General features: G+C 42.1%; 1 protein-coding gene across 4 annotated transcripts in view; it reads left to right on the top strand.

Annotated features, from left to right (window-relative positions):
• The window catches only part of LOC115148657 (galactosylgalactosylxylosylprotein 3-beta-glucuronosyltransferase 1-like), a 100,311-nt gene that overhangs the window by 37,958 nt on the left and 44,376 nt on the right, over window positions 1–17,977 (top strand). For 3 of the 4 annotated variants that reach the window (XM_029690741.1, XM_029690744.1, XM_029690740.1), the window contains one exon: window positions 9,749–10,136. The exons of the other annotated variant lie outside the window; for it this stretch is intronic. The gene's annotated coding sequence lies outside the window, so the exon portion shown is untranslated. The remainder of the gene's footprint in view (window positions 1–9,748; window positions 10,137–17,977) is intronic. 4 annotated transcript variants of the gene reach the window in all.

Below are 17,977 nucleotides of genomic sequence, written 5' to 3'. Positions count from 1 at the left end.
TTAACTCCCTTACTAATGTCTTGAGACGTTGCTTCAATATATCCACGTAATTTTCCTACCTCATTATGCCATCTATTTTGTGAAGTGCACCAGTCCCTCCTTCAGCAAAGCACCCCCACAACATGATGCTGCCACCCCCGTGCTTCACGTTTGGGATGGTGTTCTTCGGCTTGCAAGCCTCCCCCTTTTTACTCCAAACATAACGATGGTCATCATGGCTAAACAGTTCTATTTTTGTATCATCAGACCAGAGGACATTTCTCCAAAAAGTCCGATCTTTGTCCCCATGTGCAGTTGCAAACTGTAGTCTGTCTTTTTTTATGCCGGTTTTGGAGCAGTGGCTTCTTACTTGCTGAGCGGCCTTTCAGGTTATATCTATATAGGACTCGTTTTACTGTGGATATAGATACTTTTGTACCTGTTTCCTCCAGCATCTTCACAAGGTCCTTTGCTGTTGATCTGGATTTGATTTGCACTTTTCGCACCAAAGTACGTTCATCTTGTCTCGGCTGTCGAAAGGAGCGGACCAAGGTCCAGCGTGTGTGTAGTTCCACATTTTTATTTACTCTGTGAACTAATGCAATACATCAAATAACTGAATAGACAAAAACAACAAACCGTGACGCTGAGGAGAAAACAAACACTACTCAAAAATAACCACCCACAAAACCCAGGAAGGAAAACCCCTACTTAAATATGATCTCCAATTAGAGACAACGAGGACCAGCTGCCTCCAATTGGAGATCATCCCAAACAAGCCAACATAGAAATACAAAAACTAGAACCTAAGAACATAGAAATAGAAAACATAGAAAAACACAAAACACCCCCTGTCACGCCCTGACCTGCTCTACCATAGAAAATAACATCTTACTATGGTCAGGATGTGACACATCTCCAGGAGACAAAACACGTCTCATTCTTGAGCGGTATTACGGCTGCATGGTCCCATGGTGTTTATACTTGCGTACTATTGTTTGTACAGATGAACGTGGTACCTTCAGGCGTTTGTAAATCCCAAGGATGAACCAGACTTGTGGAGGTCTACAACCTTTTTTTCCTGAGGTCTCCCACTGAGTTTGAAGGTAGGCCTTGAAATACATCCACAGGTACACATCCAAGTGACTCAAATGATGTAATTTAGCCTATCAGAAGCTTCTAAAGCAATGACATAATTTTCTGGAATTTTCCAAGCTGTTTAAAGGCACAGTCAACTTAGTGTATGCAAACTTCTGACCCACTGGAATTGTGATACAGTGAATTATAAGTGAAATAATCTGTCTGTAAACAATTGTTGGAAAAATGACTTGTGTCATGCACAAAGTAGATGTCCTAACCGACTTGCCGAAACTATAGTTTGTTAACAATAAGGTTCTGGAGTGGTTAAAAAACGAGTTTTAATGACTCCAAACTAAGTGTATTAAAACTTCTGACTTCAACTGTATGTGTACCTATGTTGGCAAATTTTGTGAACATAAATACTGTTTAAAAGTCACACAATGTATAAACCTATTAAAACTGGAGCATGCCAACCCTGCCGGGTGTGCATGCTTCTGTTCCAACTCAGCACTAATACACTTGATTCAATGTATCAAACCTAATTAGTTAATAATCAAGAGTGCTATTGCTGGGTTGTAACGGAAGTCTGCTCACCCAGTTGATAAGGAATCAGTGCAGTGAGGTTGGCCACCTCTGGTATTTACTTTTTTTTGTTCACCTGAAATTATGCTTTTGTGGTAATAGGTTACTAAAATGTCTAACCTTTACATATGAGTTATCTTACGTGTATACTTATGATTATAAGCCAGCAGCATATCACCCTGCATACCACTGCTGACTTGCTTCTGAAGCTGAGCAGGGTTGGTCCTAGTCAGTCCCTGGATGGGAGACCAGATACTGCTGGAAGAGGTGTTGGAGGGCCAGTAGGAGGCACGCTTTCTTCTGGTCTAAAAAATATCCCAGGGCAGTGATTGGCACTGGGTGCTGTCTTTTGGATGGGACGTTAAAACGGGTGACCTGACTCTCTGAGGTCATTAAAGATCCCATGGCACTTATCATAAGAGTAGGTGTGTTAACCCCGGTGTCCTGGCTAAATTCCCAATCTGGCCCTCAAACCATCACGGTCACCTAATATTCCCCAGTTTACAATTGGCTCTTTCATCCCCCTCCTCTCCCCGGTAACTATTCCCCAGGTTGTTGTTGTAAATGAGAACATGTTCTCAGTCAACTTACCTGATAAAATAATGGATAAATTAAAAAAATATGGAGGTGTTCATTCGTTGAAGTTAAGTGTTTAAACTTATTTTAATTCTTAACTATTATTCAAGATGAACTAGTGTCGATGTTGATTAATCACAGATCACAAACCTGCAACAAAGAGGGGAAGGGAATCAGTCTCAAATGTATCTGTGTTTTTGTGTTGTATTCTCAAATTAACATGACCTTTTTGTTCAGTGATAAGCTCTACAATTAGTTTCATTAGATTGTAACAATTTTTTTCAGGATATCAACCCTGTGAACCCATTTTGCAGCTGATAATAGCATGCAACGCCAATGCAGCCATAGGCCTACAGCAGTGGTTCCCAATTCCAGTCCTTGAGTAACCCCAAACGCACACATTTTTGTTGTAGCCCCAGACAAACATACCTGGTTCAACTCATTGAGGGCCTGATGATTAGCTGAGAAGTTGAATCAGGGGCTACAATAAAACTGTTCTGTTGGGGTACTTGGGAACCACCAGCCTACAGTATGATGGCATTAGTCTTATGGGCACTTGCAATGCACCTCTTGACATTGTGCATCTGAAGTGGAGAATAGCTTAACTCACACGTTGTTTACATTGTTCAGCTATATATTCTCAATTTAAAAGCAATACCAGCCGACAATGTATGTATATGTGGCTAATCATTATACTAGATTTTGTACATGCCTTGTGCTGACATGAAATTGTTTAGTGCAAATCCAACCGCTGTAATCTAGGTGGTGAAATGTCAGGAAGCAGGAGATGATGGGATCCTTAGCTTAAAACATACAACTACTACTACTTTTCTCCTAGAAGGTCTGAGTGGCACTTGGAGGTGCCACTGTGATAATGAAGATGGTTTGCTTAAGACTACTACAACAATTGCATTGTCTATGCTAAATGTGTTTACATTGTAAAAGAATGACAATAGTTGGCCTATAAGAAACACTTTTTATTCAATGGGGCTAGGTAAAGCAGAGATGGCAAAATATTTTTCATTTCACCCATACAACAACATAGCTTATTATTAAAGCACAGTATGTTTACAACATAAACAACAGTCTTTTACACATTCCAAATTAAATTATATATATATATTCATACAGTTTAAGGGGGCACCTTTGTCTTGACGACAAGGTGAAGGTGCTCTCTAATTGAATGGCACAACAGAATCATTCAGATAGTCCAAAGTACAGCATATGACAACCATCTCGTATAACTGAGGGATGTCTCCTTTCATATCTGGAAAAGGAGAAACTGATGCTGCTGCAGCATTGCTCATCTTCACAGTCGGAATCCAGTCGACATGTGTGTCTTGATAGAGGTCAGCTGGTGAACCTACAGTTCAGAAACAAATGAGAAGCACACCTGATGTTAGAATATCACTTCTTTAGGTCACATATACAATCAGGGCTCTTAAGTGTTTTTTAATTCATTCAGGTTCATTTTAATTTCACATAAAGATGAAATCTATTGCTGGGCTGGAACAACCAATAGTCAACACATCAGGTTGTCCTATCCCATTGAGTCCTTTGTCCAATTATGTAATGTCCATACATTTTCCCTCCTCTTATGAATAGAGTTATTAAATTATCATATGAACTTTTTACGTTAATTTGACAAAAGCGGGATCGCTTGTAGCCAGGGCCTCTTTCGGCCTAGATTACATGGTTGCTTTCAAGACGAGGACGTTTTTCAGTGTCAGACAGTAGAGTAAACCTAAACTACCATCATTTTAAAAAGGATTTTGCTGTCTCTAGTCATATAAAGTAGTAAATTGCATGAAATGTTTATCAAAGGCCACATTTTTCCTGTCCAAAATGAAAGAAAAGTCTCTGATATAGCCTAGAAACCTATGCCACTACACGGTTATTAATAGCCTAAATTATCACTATCCAATCTGCTCATCACATTAGGAATAGTACGCTTACATTAGTCTGCAAATGCGATGATAGAGGCATGCAATTCTTTGTTAAAAAGGGACATTTTATGGTGAAACAATTGCGTCCCCAAAATTTGGAAACTCACGCGACACATGCTAATAGCTAGACTACAAGCTATTGAGCTAACTCATTTTGACTAAGTTAGTGTTGTTGTTAACACCTTGTTAGCATATCAGTGAAACTAAACTCGAAATGGATCAGACTTGATTTACCAGTGATGAAATGATTGTAGCAAACCCTGCCTGTATTGACAGCTATCTGGGATCCGGTCTTGAAGGGCAAAAAGGTTTCTTCGCTTTTCTGAGAGTTCTTGAGTGTCACGACTTCCGCCGAAGTCGGTCCCTCTCCTTGTTCGGGCAGTGTTCGGCGGTCGACGTCACCGACCTTCTGGCCATCGCTGATCCATTTATCATTTTCCATTGGTTTTGTCTTATCTTACATCACACCTGGTTCCAATCTCATCAATTACATGTTGTGTATTTAACCCTCTGTTTCCCCTCATGTCCTTGTCGGTGATTGTTTGTTTGTATGTGATGTGCAAGTTATGTTCTGGTGCGCGACGGGTTTTGTACCCACTTTTATTATTTTGAATATTTTGGTTTTTGGAGTTTTGTGAGCACTTATTAAACGACTCCGTTTATACCAGGTTCGTTCTCCTGCGCCTGACTTCCCTGCCACCAGCAAGCACCCATTACATTGAGTCTTGTCTCATTGGTGTCACCAATGGCGTTTCGTGATTGTGGGGAATCTGTAAACATATTTATTCCCCGTTGTCTTTCCTGCCTTGTTAGAGAGGCCAAATACTCCACATAAAATGACCGTGGTGATGAATCAACTAGTTTCAGGCACTGTTATCATGCAATTTGGGGTGTTGTTGTCAGAATAATTAATGAGGTGGTTTTCCAACATGGCCGCCAGGAGGCGTTATACATCAACTGAAAGCCCTCTATACTCTAAATGTCATGGCCAAATAATCTCAAAGTAACTTCAAACCAAGTCGATGAGTTTTGAGTGTGTATTAAACTTTAAATGAATCCTGAGTACAACTGACCTGTAATTTTATTTATTTGTATTTTCCTATGCAATGCAATGACCTAACGGCTAGGGGTGGAGACAATGATATTCACGATAGGAAATATCACTCCAAGCTATCTTCAAAAGTTGGCAGCCTTGGCTACCAATGTGTTGCCTCATTCAGAAACCTTGACAGAAAGCAGATATTGATCATGGTTCATTCATGGTTGTACTCTCATACCCTACCTCAATGGGAGAGAGCATTGAGAGACATTTATCAGAGATAGAGATATTTTTACATCGGGCTGAGAAAGATGAAAGAAGATGAGCGGATGTATTTCCAATATGGCTCCAAATATTATTTTATGTGAAGCAGTTGATTTAACAGTTCACCTAAATCATACAGTACTGTAGGTTGTGTTTAGAATCTTCTGTCTTGAGAAATGCCACATAGATGGAATATGTCGCTCTCTGTACCTGAGCTTTTTCCCACTTGGTCTAAACTCAAGAGTAGGTGCTGTATCAGATACTCAGTTCCTCTGAAAATCTGTCAGAAAACAATTAATAATTTTCCATCCTTAACAATTATTTGAATTGTCTCAAACTACAAAATAATAAAATACATGAGCCACTCTATTTCAATGCAATGACCTAACTGTTGAAGCATCACATTAGTGCAGCATGCTGGTGCTCTAATAGGAAAGTGCTTTGAGCAGGTGTACTGTAGATGCTGCTCCTCTTGGATAACTTGCACCTGTTCTATGGCCACTGCGACCACAGAGAAGGCAAAAGGTGCAAGACCTGACCTCGGCTATATTCCTTTACAATGGGAGAAATAATACCAGGTATATAGAGACTGTGTGGAAGAGGAAAGAGCTGTAATGAAAGAGCACTAGGAGAATGGAGGAGTGGACAGAGGTGGTAGAGGCCAGGGCGGAGAGATCAATGATATCACATCCCCACGTTATTGGCGATTGTGCAAAAATGATTTTTTCCCTTCTAACTGGGCAAAGCAGGAGAATGTTGCCAAGGCATTTTATTTGCTACAGTCCAAATGATGAGTTTCACTGAAACAGGAATGCAGGCACACACTTTTAAGACTTTCTTTCCCAACTTACAGCGAAGAATAGGTGGTATTTACAGGGCTGGCTATTTACACACCCACCAAGTTTAGCCCTCACCAAAGTCAGATTTACTATAAGAAAAATGTTATTACCTTTGCTGTTCTTCGTCAGAATGCACTCCCAGGGCTTCTACTTCATTAAAAAATGTTGGTTTGGTCCCAAATAATAGTTATATCCAAATAGCTGTGTTTTGTTCGTGCGTTCAAGACACTTTCCAATGGGTAAATAAGGGTCATGCGCCCGACGCGTTTCGTGACAAAAAAATTCTAAATATTCCATTACCGTACTTCGAAGCATGTCAACCGCTGTTTAAAATACATTTTTATGCCATTTTTCTCGTAAAAAAGCGATACTATTCCAACCGGGAGTGGTGGTTTTCATTCAAAGAGAGAGAAAGTAAACATGGAGTCGACTCGGGCACACGCGCCCTGTCCCATTGTCCTCAGATCGACCACTATCATAATGCGCTACTGTTTTTCAGCCATTGGCTGCAAAGCCACGATTCAGCTTTCTGGCGCCTTCTGAGAGCCTATGGGAGCGTTAGAAAATGTCACGTCATGCCAGAGATCCCCTGTTTTTGTTAGAGATGATCAATAAGGCCATGAAATGGTCAGAGAGAGCGCTTCCTGTTTGGAATCTTCTCAGGTTTTGGCCTGCCAAATGAGTTCTGTTATACTCACAGACACCATTCAAACGGTTTTAGGGTGTTTTCTATCCAAATCAAACAATTATATGCATATTCTAGTTACTGGGCAGGAGTAGTAACCAGATTAAATCGGGTACGTTTTTTATCCGGCCGTGCAAATACTGCCCCCTAGCCCCAACAGGTTAAACGTTCATGAAAATACAAGTGTCACACATCATTTAAAAGCTTAACTTCTTGTTAATCCAACCGCGTTGTCAGATCTCAAAAAGGCTTTACGGTGAAAGCATACCATGCGATTATCTGAGGACAACGCCCCACACCAAAATACTTTTTCAACCAGCACAGGCGTCACAAAATCACAAATAGCGATTAAATAAATCACTTACCTTTTAAAATCTTCCTCTGTTTGCAATCCCAAGGGTCCCAGCTACACAATGAATGGTCGTTTTGTTTGATAAAGTCCTTCTTTATATCCAAAAAAGCCAGTTTGTTGGCGCCAATGATCTCAGTAATCAACTCTTTTAACATGCATACAAACAAGTCAAACAATGTTTCTAATTAATCCTCAAGTACTCTAATATCTAAATAAATGATAATATTTAAGACTGAGAATAGTATGTTGAATAGGGAAGATAAATGACGAAGAGCGCGCACCTCATAACACGCGCCACTTTTCTAATGAGAGACACCTTGTAGTTCTTCCAACTACTTGTTCATTTTTCAAAAAACAAGCCTGAAACCCTTTCTAAAGACTGTTGACATCTAGTGGAAGCCATAGGAACTGCAATCTGGGTCCTATCTATTTGTATTTCCCATAGGCAAGCACTGAAATGGCCTGTGACCTTAAATCAAAAATCCAGGATGGATCTTCCTCGGGTTTTTGCCTGCCATATCAGTTCTGTTATACTCACAGACATTATTTTAACAGTTTTAGAAACTTCAGAGTGTTTTCTATCTAATGCTACCAAGTATATGCATCCTAGCTTCTGGGCCTGAGTACCAGGCAGTTTACTTTGGGCACACCAGTCATCCAAAATTCCGAACAAAAACCAGTCTCCAAAACAGGTTAAGGGCTTGTAACCTGTTGTATTTGGCGCATGTGACAAATAAAATGTGATTTCATTTGATGTCATTGCGGAGCTATACAGAGCCCTCCGCATTGTTAAAACATTTGGGAAGTGGACAACGAAGCATGTCTCCAGAGGCTCCGCAATTACGTCACACCATCCATACCGTGCTTCCGACCGCATTTTTGGATCAAGCATAAACTGACACTTGTTAAATAGAGGACTCATCATAGATATAACCAGTTTTAATATGGCCATTGCCCAGTGGTCAGGTAGAGAGAGGAAAAAATAAATGTTTGTTATATATATTTTTTGCTAAATATATAGTGGGTAGTTCAAGTAGTTAGCTACACTGCTACATGACACAAATTAAGTAAAGCATTTATGAAAACACTACGAAGATTTGAATTTAGTTAAACTACCATACTGCAAAATGTAGTTAAATTACTAGTTGAATTACATGTAGTGAAACTATGACCCAACACTGGTTGGAATATAAAGCTTTAATCACGCGAGGACATTCTCGCTGACTGAGGTTTACAAAGTATTTTTTTAATGAAATTAAATGACAACATTTGTGGAAGATTGTATTATCTTTTGGGATGAGGAAATAAGAGACTTGTCATTCAAAAGAAGCCAACAGGCAGAGTCAGATTTAGGAGTTTTTCAAGGACATCCTCCTCTCTGTCATCAAGTGTATGTACTCTTGTTTTTTTAGCTACTTTCCACCATATCCCATCATAACCCTTAAAGTGAAATGCTCTTAAAGTTAAATTATCTTCCTTGAAAAAGGAGGAGGGGATACATGCCTTTTCAAGAAATTGATGCTGTCTCTCTCAACTGTCAGATAAAAAAGAATGTCTCTCTCAGAAACAAAAGAATAATAAAAAAATGTCACCTGTTGTTTTTTGAGACAAATTCTGAAGAATTTGAACAAATGTTTTCTTTTCTGAAGAGGTCATTGAGTCTAGTGTATACACCATTTAATACAATATTCTGGGTGCTCTTTAATTTCACATTGCCATTTTCAGACACTGTCTATAGACTGATTCAGCCTTTGATTCACTCTGTAATACAGTAGCTTTGATCTCGACTGGTCTTTCACAGGGCAGGGAGTTTGCAGACACTTCCTCCTCTTCCAAAACTGCTGCATGCACTCCTCAGAGAAACAACTGTATTCTAATCCCCTGCCAAAAGTATTGAGCTCATTTCCTGCTTAACTACCCCTATCAACATGTTCCTCAATCCAATCTCAATCCAATATAGAAATGTCTCACTGTACTGCCTCTCATATAGCCATTTTCTTTACAATCTGGGCAATTTCTTAAATTAGAGGTAAATTTTTACCATGTCAAATATGTGGCAATTCAGGGGCTTAAGGATGTCCGCTCAGAATGTGGCCCTTTCATAACGCTCGTCAGGAAATGAAACCGAATGAAAATAAATGGCATGACTGTCTGTCTGACTGCCCATGTGACTGTTGCTTGTACTGCAGATAAATTACCTGAATATTATCCATCACAGTTTTATAATACCTCATCCCTAAGCAAAAATCCCATTCGGAAGGCTGTTACATTTTTATAGGATTTATCCCATTGTCCCACCATGTGCCCCACCCCCACCCTTTCTGTCAGCTTTCAACAATCCCAGCCTTTGTTTTTGGAATGAGAAGCAGCATTCTTCCAGAAGGATGACCTCTTCTGTCTCCACAGGGACTGGCACTGAGGACGCGACCCTGCTGCCGTGGATTGGATACCTCGCACTACCCGAATCAGCCTGCTCAGACTCATAGCTCCTCAGTGGGGCAAATCACTTTGTGTAGTTCACTGGGGAAAGAAGAGGAAGCTGACTTTATGGGTCCCTTCCAACAAGTTGGAAATCGCAAATTCAACAATGAGAGGTTTGGAAGGTATCAGTGGCTAACTGCAAGCATTGCAAAGCAACCACTAGCCTGCTATTCAGTGGAGTGGCTGTGTGTTTTTTTCAGAGTTTCCACCCTAAATACAGAGAATGCCAGACTTTGATGACAAAGTTTGATGACAAAATTTGCCCACAAAGGACCGCCGTGCCAACTTCCTGTTTAAGTGAGCACACCACAAGGTGAGTCCAAAAATGTCTTGTAACTTTATGCTGTTGCATAAATTATGTAATATGCAAGAGAGATATGAATACTGTAGCTAAGAAAGTAATACTAAGTGTGTGTTGTGTAGTAAGCTGTTAGTAGCCCATGTGCCTCACCCTAATAATTTGGTCTATTTTCACCAACACTGTATTGTAAACACATTGTTCGTGGCCGGTGTGTGCTTGTTTGCAGACTTTTTTTGTACAGCTTTGACAGTGCTACTGTAGTAGTGGTGACGCTTGGCTTGCACGTGCAAATTGAGCACACACAACATTCTACAATAGAATTGTGTTATTTGAAGTGTCAAATTAAAAGCTTATTTAACACGTCAAATAGTGTTATTTGACGTGTATCTTTTTTGACACGCAAAGACCCAAACGGCGTTCAAGGTGCCTCACCCTAATAATTTGGTCTATTTCACCTCTTAATTTCGCCTACTGTTCTAACTTGGTGGTGCACATGTAGCCTATAACCTGTTTTAGAGAAATATAATCATCAAATATTGTAAGCGCTTTCATTGTCTGCTTATATGCCCCTTTTATTTATCCTACGGTTCTGACTTGGTGTATGCAAAGGACTGTAATAACGGCCCATGTTCTGAATTCTGCCGCTGTACATTTCAAAAGTGCTGAACAAATAGTTATACTGACTACGTCCGTCGTCGCTTGCTCATTAATGTCTCAATCAAAATGATGGATTTCCTCTTATCCGCTTGTCGTCCTCTTATGCCATAGTTTGTGCATCTCAATTGTCAGTAGAAACCACATTTGTTTAAGAAAGTCAGCCATATCAGCTATGTTTTTTAAAAGGCAGTAAATGAGGCTGAATTAACTGTTTCGCTGCCAGACTAGGCTCCGCTGATAACCAGGTGTAGCAGTGGTATGGTGTTGGGACTGCTGTTGGGACAGCTTTATATAGGCCCTAACAGTTTGTGGGCACCGTTTGTCACCGTTATAGTGCATTGTTTAGTGTTGTGTAGTGGCTTTGTTGGCATGCATCCCACATTTTGTTGTTGTTGGCCCCACCAAGATTTACATGCTAAAATCGCCACTGACCATTGGTGATAATGAGATAAGACTCAAGAACTGTCAGAAAAGTTAAACCTTTTTGCCCGTCAATACCTGAACCCAGATAGCTGTCAGTACAGGGTCTGCTACGATTATTTCATTACTGGTAAGTCAAGTCTGATCAATTTCGAGTTTAGTTTAGCTGTTATGCTAATCAGATGTTAACAACAACATTGTTTACAGTAAATTTGCCAAAATTAGCTAGCTAGATAGCTTGATGTCTAGCTATTAGCATGTGTCGCGTGAGTTTCACGTTTTGGGGAAGCAATTTTTTCACCATAAAAATACACCTTTATAACAATGGATTGCATGCCTCTATCGTCACATTGTAAAGACTGATGCCGGGAATGAGAAGCAGGTACGACGAGTCAAACATTTAATAGGAACAGACAGGTAACATGACAGAAACAGCGCCAGCACACGGGTATACAAGGACATATGAACATTAATGCAGAAGCAGGGAACAGAGTGGGGAACCAGACAGATATAGGGAAGGTAATGACAGAGGTGATTGAGTCCAGGTGAGTCCAATAATTGCTAATGCGCGTGACGGGGCGGAAGGCAGGTGATGATGCGGGAGTGCGTAATGCTGGGTAGCCTGGCGTCCTCGAACGCCAGGGGGGAATGGCGGGAGCATGTGTGAGACACATTTGCAGACGAATGTAAGTGTACTATTCCTAATGTGATGAGTAGACTGGATAGTAATAATTTAGGCTATTAATATGTGCGTAGTGGCATAGGCTTATGGACTATATCAGAGATGTTTCTTTCTTTTGCACAGCAAAAATGTAGCCTTTAATAAACATTTCATGCAATTCTACTACACTTTATATATGACTGGAGACATAAGTAGAATATGTTTTATTACGATAGTAGCCTAGGCCTACTCTACTGACACTGACAACAGATCAATAAAAATGACCTTGTTTTGAATGCAACCATGTAATCTAGGCCGAAAAGGGGCCCTGGCTAAAAGGGATCCAGCTTTTGTCAAATTAAGGTCAAAAGATGCATTTTAGCAAACCCTAAACATTTTCCTTACAAAATTTTCCTAACCTGCTGCATAAATTATCCTTATCTGCTACGGAATGTAAAATATTACATGAATTTGACCAAAGCTGGATCCATTCTGGCCATGACCATGAAAAGGGGAAATGCAAATTTAATTAAAAAAAAGAAAAAATATCATATAATAAACACATTTAAAAAAATTAAGAACTGGACATAGGACAAAGGCCTAAATGGGATAGGACAACCTGCCTTGTTGATTATTGTCACATCCTGACCAGTAAAAGGGGTCATTTGTCATTGTAGTATGGTCAGGGCGTGGCAGGAGGGTGTTGTTTTTGTGTGTTTTGGGGTTGGTTTGTTTCATGGGGATTTATTCTAGTTTTCATTTTCTATGTTCATTTTCTATGTGTGGCCGAGTATGGTTTCCAATCAGAGGCAGGTGTCTTTCGTTGTCTCTGATTGGAAGCGGGTGGTTGTTTTCCGTATAGTCTGTGCACCTTATGGACCTGTTTTGTCGTATTGTTTATTTTGGTTAAGTGTTCACGTTAATAAAAGAAGATGAGCACTTTACACGCTGCGCCTTGGTCCAATCCTTCCGACAGTTGTGACAGAACCACCCACCACCGAAGGACCAAGCAGCGTGGAAGGGAGCAACAGCAGAGGTACCTGGAGTCCTTGGCCTTTGGAGGAAATCCTGGATGGGAAAGAACCCTGGAGTGAACCTGGAGAGTATCGCCACCCGCCGGAGGAGATAGAGGCAGTGAAGGCGGAACGGCGTTACTGGGAGGAACGGCTGGAACGTCAGGAGGAGGCTAAGAGGCACCCCCAAAAACAATTGGGGGGAGGGGTCATACGGGTAGTTTGGCTAGGTCAGGGGGGAGCCCTGACCTAACTTCCCGGGCGTACAGGAGAGAGCCGTGGAGCAAACCGGAGCCAAGAATGGAGTCAAGCACGGAGCTTGACGCGAGATTCTGGAGGGAGGTACTGTTGAAGAGGGCACGACTGAGCAGGCGTGCAGAGGGGTGAGCGATGCATTACGGGGTGATGCGCACTCTCGCCCATCCGCACGCACAGTCCGGTGTGGTCGGTACGGGCTCCGCAGCGTTGCCGTGCTAGAGTTGGCACTCAGCCAGGAAGGAGTGTGCCTGCTCGGCGCATCTGGCCGCCTGTGCGTCTCCTTGGCCCAGTTTATCCTGCGCCTGCTCTACGTACGGCAGCCCTCATTCTCCAGCACAGCCCAGTTCGCCCTGTGCCAGCGCTCCGCCCGTGCCGGGCTACAGTGACCATTCAGCCAGGACGGGGTGTGCCAGCCCTGAGCTCCAGACCTCTGGTGCGCCTCCACGGCCCAGTGTGCCTCGTGCCTGCTCTGCGCACCCAGTCTCCTGTAAGTCTCCCCAGTCCGGGGAGACCGGTCCCAGCTCCACGCAGGAGGCCTCCAGCGACGCTCCTCAGCCCGGAGCCTCCAGCGGCGCTCCTCAGCCCGGAGCCTCCAGCGGCGCTCCTCAGCCCGGAGCCTCCAGCGACGCTCCTCAGCCCGGAGCCTCCAGCGACGCCTCCCAGTCCAGAGCCTCCAGCGACGCCTCCCAGTCCAGAGCCTCCAGCGGTGGTCTGCAACCCAGAGCCTTCAGCGGTGGTCTGCAGCCAAGAGCCTTCAGCAACGGTCTGCAGCCCAGAGTCTTCAGCAACGGTCTACAGCTCAGAGCCTCCAGCGGGGGTCGGTAACACAGAACGCGAGCTACGCCTGGAGCCAGAGCCACATCCATAGTGGGAGGATTGGCGAAGTAGCACAGGAACCATTGTTGATGGTGGCCACCCTCCCTTTAGGTTTGGGGTTGTTTTGGGGGGTTTTTTGTTTTGGGGGAGCAGACTTCTGTTCCAGCCCAGCAATAGCGCACTTGATTATTAACTAATCAGGTGTGTTCATGCTGGGCTGGAACAGAAGCATGCACACCCAGCAGGGTTGGTTTTCAAAGCCATTCTACTGCCAATATTTGTCTTTGGATATTTCATGGCTGTGTGCTCAATTTTATATACCTGTCAGCAACGGGTGTGGCTGATATAGCCGAATCCATTAATTTGAAGGTGTGTCCACATACTCTTGTATATATAGTGTACATACACACAAGAAGTCGGTCACATGGGGGAGAAGCATTGTTCCATGAGGTGTTGCTTTATTTGTTTTTCATAAACCAGGTTAGCTGTTCACTTGCGCTATATAAGATGGAAGGGAGTTCCATGCACTCATGGCTCTATATAACTTGAATGTGTTCTGGACCTGGGGACTGTGAAAAGACCTCTAGTGGCATTTCTGGTGGGGTTAGTGTGTGTGTCAGTGCTGTGTGTAAATTGACTACGCAAACAAATAGTCTAGACTAGAGATTGCTCAGTGTGACATTAAGCTGTAAAACATGAATGCATTCATGATCAGGATACATGTATCAGCAAGATGACACTTTGTGGTTCCTCTGTCTACATTCCACCCATATTGTATAATAAACATGAACTCAAGGTTGTAGTGAATGCCTCCAGTGACGATATGGTAATGAGTTTAGTCATGTTTAATGTATTTTTCTGCCATGTGTCCTACTGTATACCCCAACCAGCCATCAAATTGACTATATAGCTCATTCATAGTATTACCACCGGTAGTTCACAGCAGAGGCAATATGGCCGCCTTGATAAGTGTCCGCATTCATTTGATGGATCCAAAGAAATGGATTCATTCATGACCTTAGTATTTATGAGAGATACACGAGGAGATGTACTAATCCATTTCGCCATCTTGAAAATCCCATCTTAATGTATCTAGGCATCATTCCATTTGGAGAGGTGGTGGGGATATGGCTCTGAAGGTAAATAATAAATCTGTGTGATTTAATTGGATGTCAGGGGTTCAGGTGCTGGTAAAGCAAAGCTCAATTCTTTCTTACATAGTCAGGTTTTCATAGATACGTTATTTAATCAGGAAGTTAAGTGATGAGGATGGACACATGCTAATGGTTCTATCAAGATAAACCAGTTCAGTTTTATATCATATGCATAGCCTGGTTGGTGTGAATAACATACAGAACAGAAACCTTCTCAGGTCTCAGAAGAGAAAAGCAGTCCTCTGTACTAATCAAGTACATTCTCAAGGATCAATAGTTATATGTGAGTGAATCATATTGGTTACATGGAGATAAAGCGGCACCACAGAAGAAGACTCTTTTGTGTTGCTTTTCTAGGTCTCAATAAATTAATGACACATTGTGTCTGATTTATGAGTCTCCGGTCTGTATTTGTGCATCCTCAGCATTTGATTAAAAGACCTGCAAACGTTTCGCCTACTGAACCACTCTATCCAACCAGAATTTATGGCTGGCCTGGTTACAGTAATTGGGGACATTTCCACATGTAACAAGGCCATCCCCAGTGGGGCCCATTAGTAAAGATCCCTGCTTCCTCCAGTGTGGTTAATGGTTTGGTCCCTGTCCAGCTCCTTCATAGTGTGTGAGCGCGTGCGTGTGAGGCTCTTTGTGATGTCTCTGTCACCATGGAGCTCACAGTGAGACTCGCTGCCAGTCCCTCAAATCAATGGCAGTCAGAGGACAAACTCCGGAGCTGCCAAGTCCTGGAGCTGCCAAGCATTTGAAAAAGTTTTAATGGACTTGCACGAAGATCATTGAGTGGTCTGATTGCAATATCTGTAGTACATATCAACTAGATTCAGTCTGCACATTTACTATATCTAAGTGCCACAGAGCTGAAAAGAGTGTAACTATACATTGAAATCACTAGTGAGTGCACAGGAGGTGCAGTGAGCATTTATAAATATCAATACAGTAAGGGTAACGACGTAGTAACAGCAAAAACAAATTTAAATACTTCCAATATTGTCTGGGTTAAGTTGGTTTATTGTCAGATAAATCAAATATGTTTTGTCTTGGGGGGTTCTCATTCATCACAATCTCCCCAGAGAGAGGATTTGTATTGTGTGATGTGCTTTGGTATTCTTCTGCTCCTCAGAAAATCTTTGCATGTAAAACAAGCTGAGTTCACATCATGAATATAAACATTTAATATATCCACACTGGGATGGCTCTCTGCTTGTCTGGCTTTTTAAGCTCAAGACTTTCAATAAGAGTGTCAAGTCCTGACCATTGAGTGCTCTTATTTTCTATGGTAGAGTAGGTCAGGGCGTGACTGGGGGGTTTATTCTAGTTTAATCTTTCTACGTTGTTTGGGTCTAGTTTCTGTTTTTCTATGTTGAGGTTTTTGGATGATCCCGAATTAGAGGCAGCTGGTCATCGTTGTCTCTAATTGGGGATCATATTTAAGTAGTTGTTTTTCCACCTTTGCTTTGTGGGAGATTATTTTGAGTTAGTGTATGTTGCACCCCTTCATCACGGTTTGTTGTTTCTTTGTTTATAGTTTATTGTATGTTTTGCATAGTTTCACAGATAAATAAATATGTGGAACGATACACACGCTGCGCCTTGGTCTCGTTCATACAACATCCGTGACAAAGAGTTTCTTTACAGAACCATTTTTAATAATACCCTTATTATGACCGGTGGCTAGCTTTGGAAATGTGTCTGAATGCTAAAATCTGGGGCATGTGTTTGAGTGCGTGCATGCGCGTGTACAAAACATTAGGAACTATTTCCATGACATAGACTGACCAGGTGAAAGCTATGATCCCTTAATGATGTCACCTCTTAAATCCACTTCAATCAGTGTTGATGAAGGGGAGGAGACAGGTTAAAGAAGGATTTTTTTAGCCTTGAGACAATTGAGACATGGATTGTGTATGTGTGCCATTCAGAGGGTGAATGGGCAAGACAAAACATTGAAGTGCCTTTGAACAGGGTATGGTACTGTAGCCAGGCGCACCGGTTTGTGTCAAGAACGGCAATGCTGCTGGGTTTTTCATATTTAACAGTTTCCATGTGTATCAAGAATGGTCCACCACCCAAAGGATATGCAGACAAATTGAGACAACTGTGGGAAGCATTGGAGTCAACATGGGCCAGCATCACTGTGGAACGCTTTTGACACCTTGTAGAGTCCATGCCCTGACGAATTGAGGATGTTCTGAGGGGGGGGGGTGCAACTCAATATTGGGAAGGAGTTCCACATGTTTGGTATTTTTAGTCTGTATACATACTGAACAAAAATGTAAACGCAGCATGTGAAGTGTTGGTCCCATCTTTCATGACCTTAATTGCGCAAAAGCATGTCTCAAATTTTGTGCACAAATTTGTGTACATCCCTGTTAGTGAGCATTTCTCCTTTGCCAAGATAATCCATCCACCTGACGGCGTGGCATACCAAGAAACTGATTAAACAGCATGGTAATTACACAGGTGCACCTTGTGCTGGGGACACTAAAAGGCCACTTTAAAATGTGCAGTTTTGTCACACAACACAATGCCACAGATGTCTCAAGTTGAGGGAGCATGCAATTGGCATGCTGACTGCAGAAAAGTCCACCAGAGTTGTTGCCAGAGAATGTTTGAATGTTAATTTCTCTGCCATAAGCTGCTTCCAATGTCGTTTTAGAGAATTTGGCAGTACGTCCAACCGGCCTCACAACCGCAGACCACATCTTACCACGCCAACCCAGGACATCCACATCTGGCTTCTGCACCTGCGGGATGGTCTGAGACGAGCCACCTGGACAGCTCATAAAACTGTGTTTGCACAACCTAAGTATTTCTGCACAACTGTCAGAATCCATCTCAGGGAAGCTCATCTACATG

The sequence above is a fragment of the Salmo trutta genome, chromosome 15 (genome assembly GCF_901001165.1).
Source record: "Salmo trutta chromosome 15, fSalTru1.1, whole genome shotgun sequence".
Lineage (NCBI taxonomy): Eukaryota > Metazoa > Chordata > Actinopteri > Salmoniformes > Salmonidae > Salmo > Salmo trutta.
This window is presented reverse-complemented; position numbering and strand designations above follow the sequence as displayed.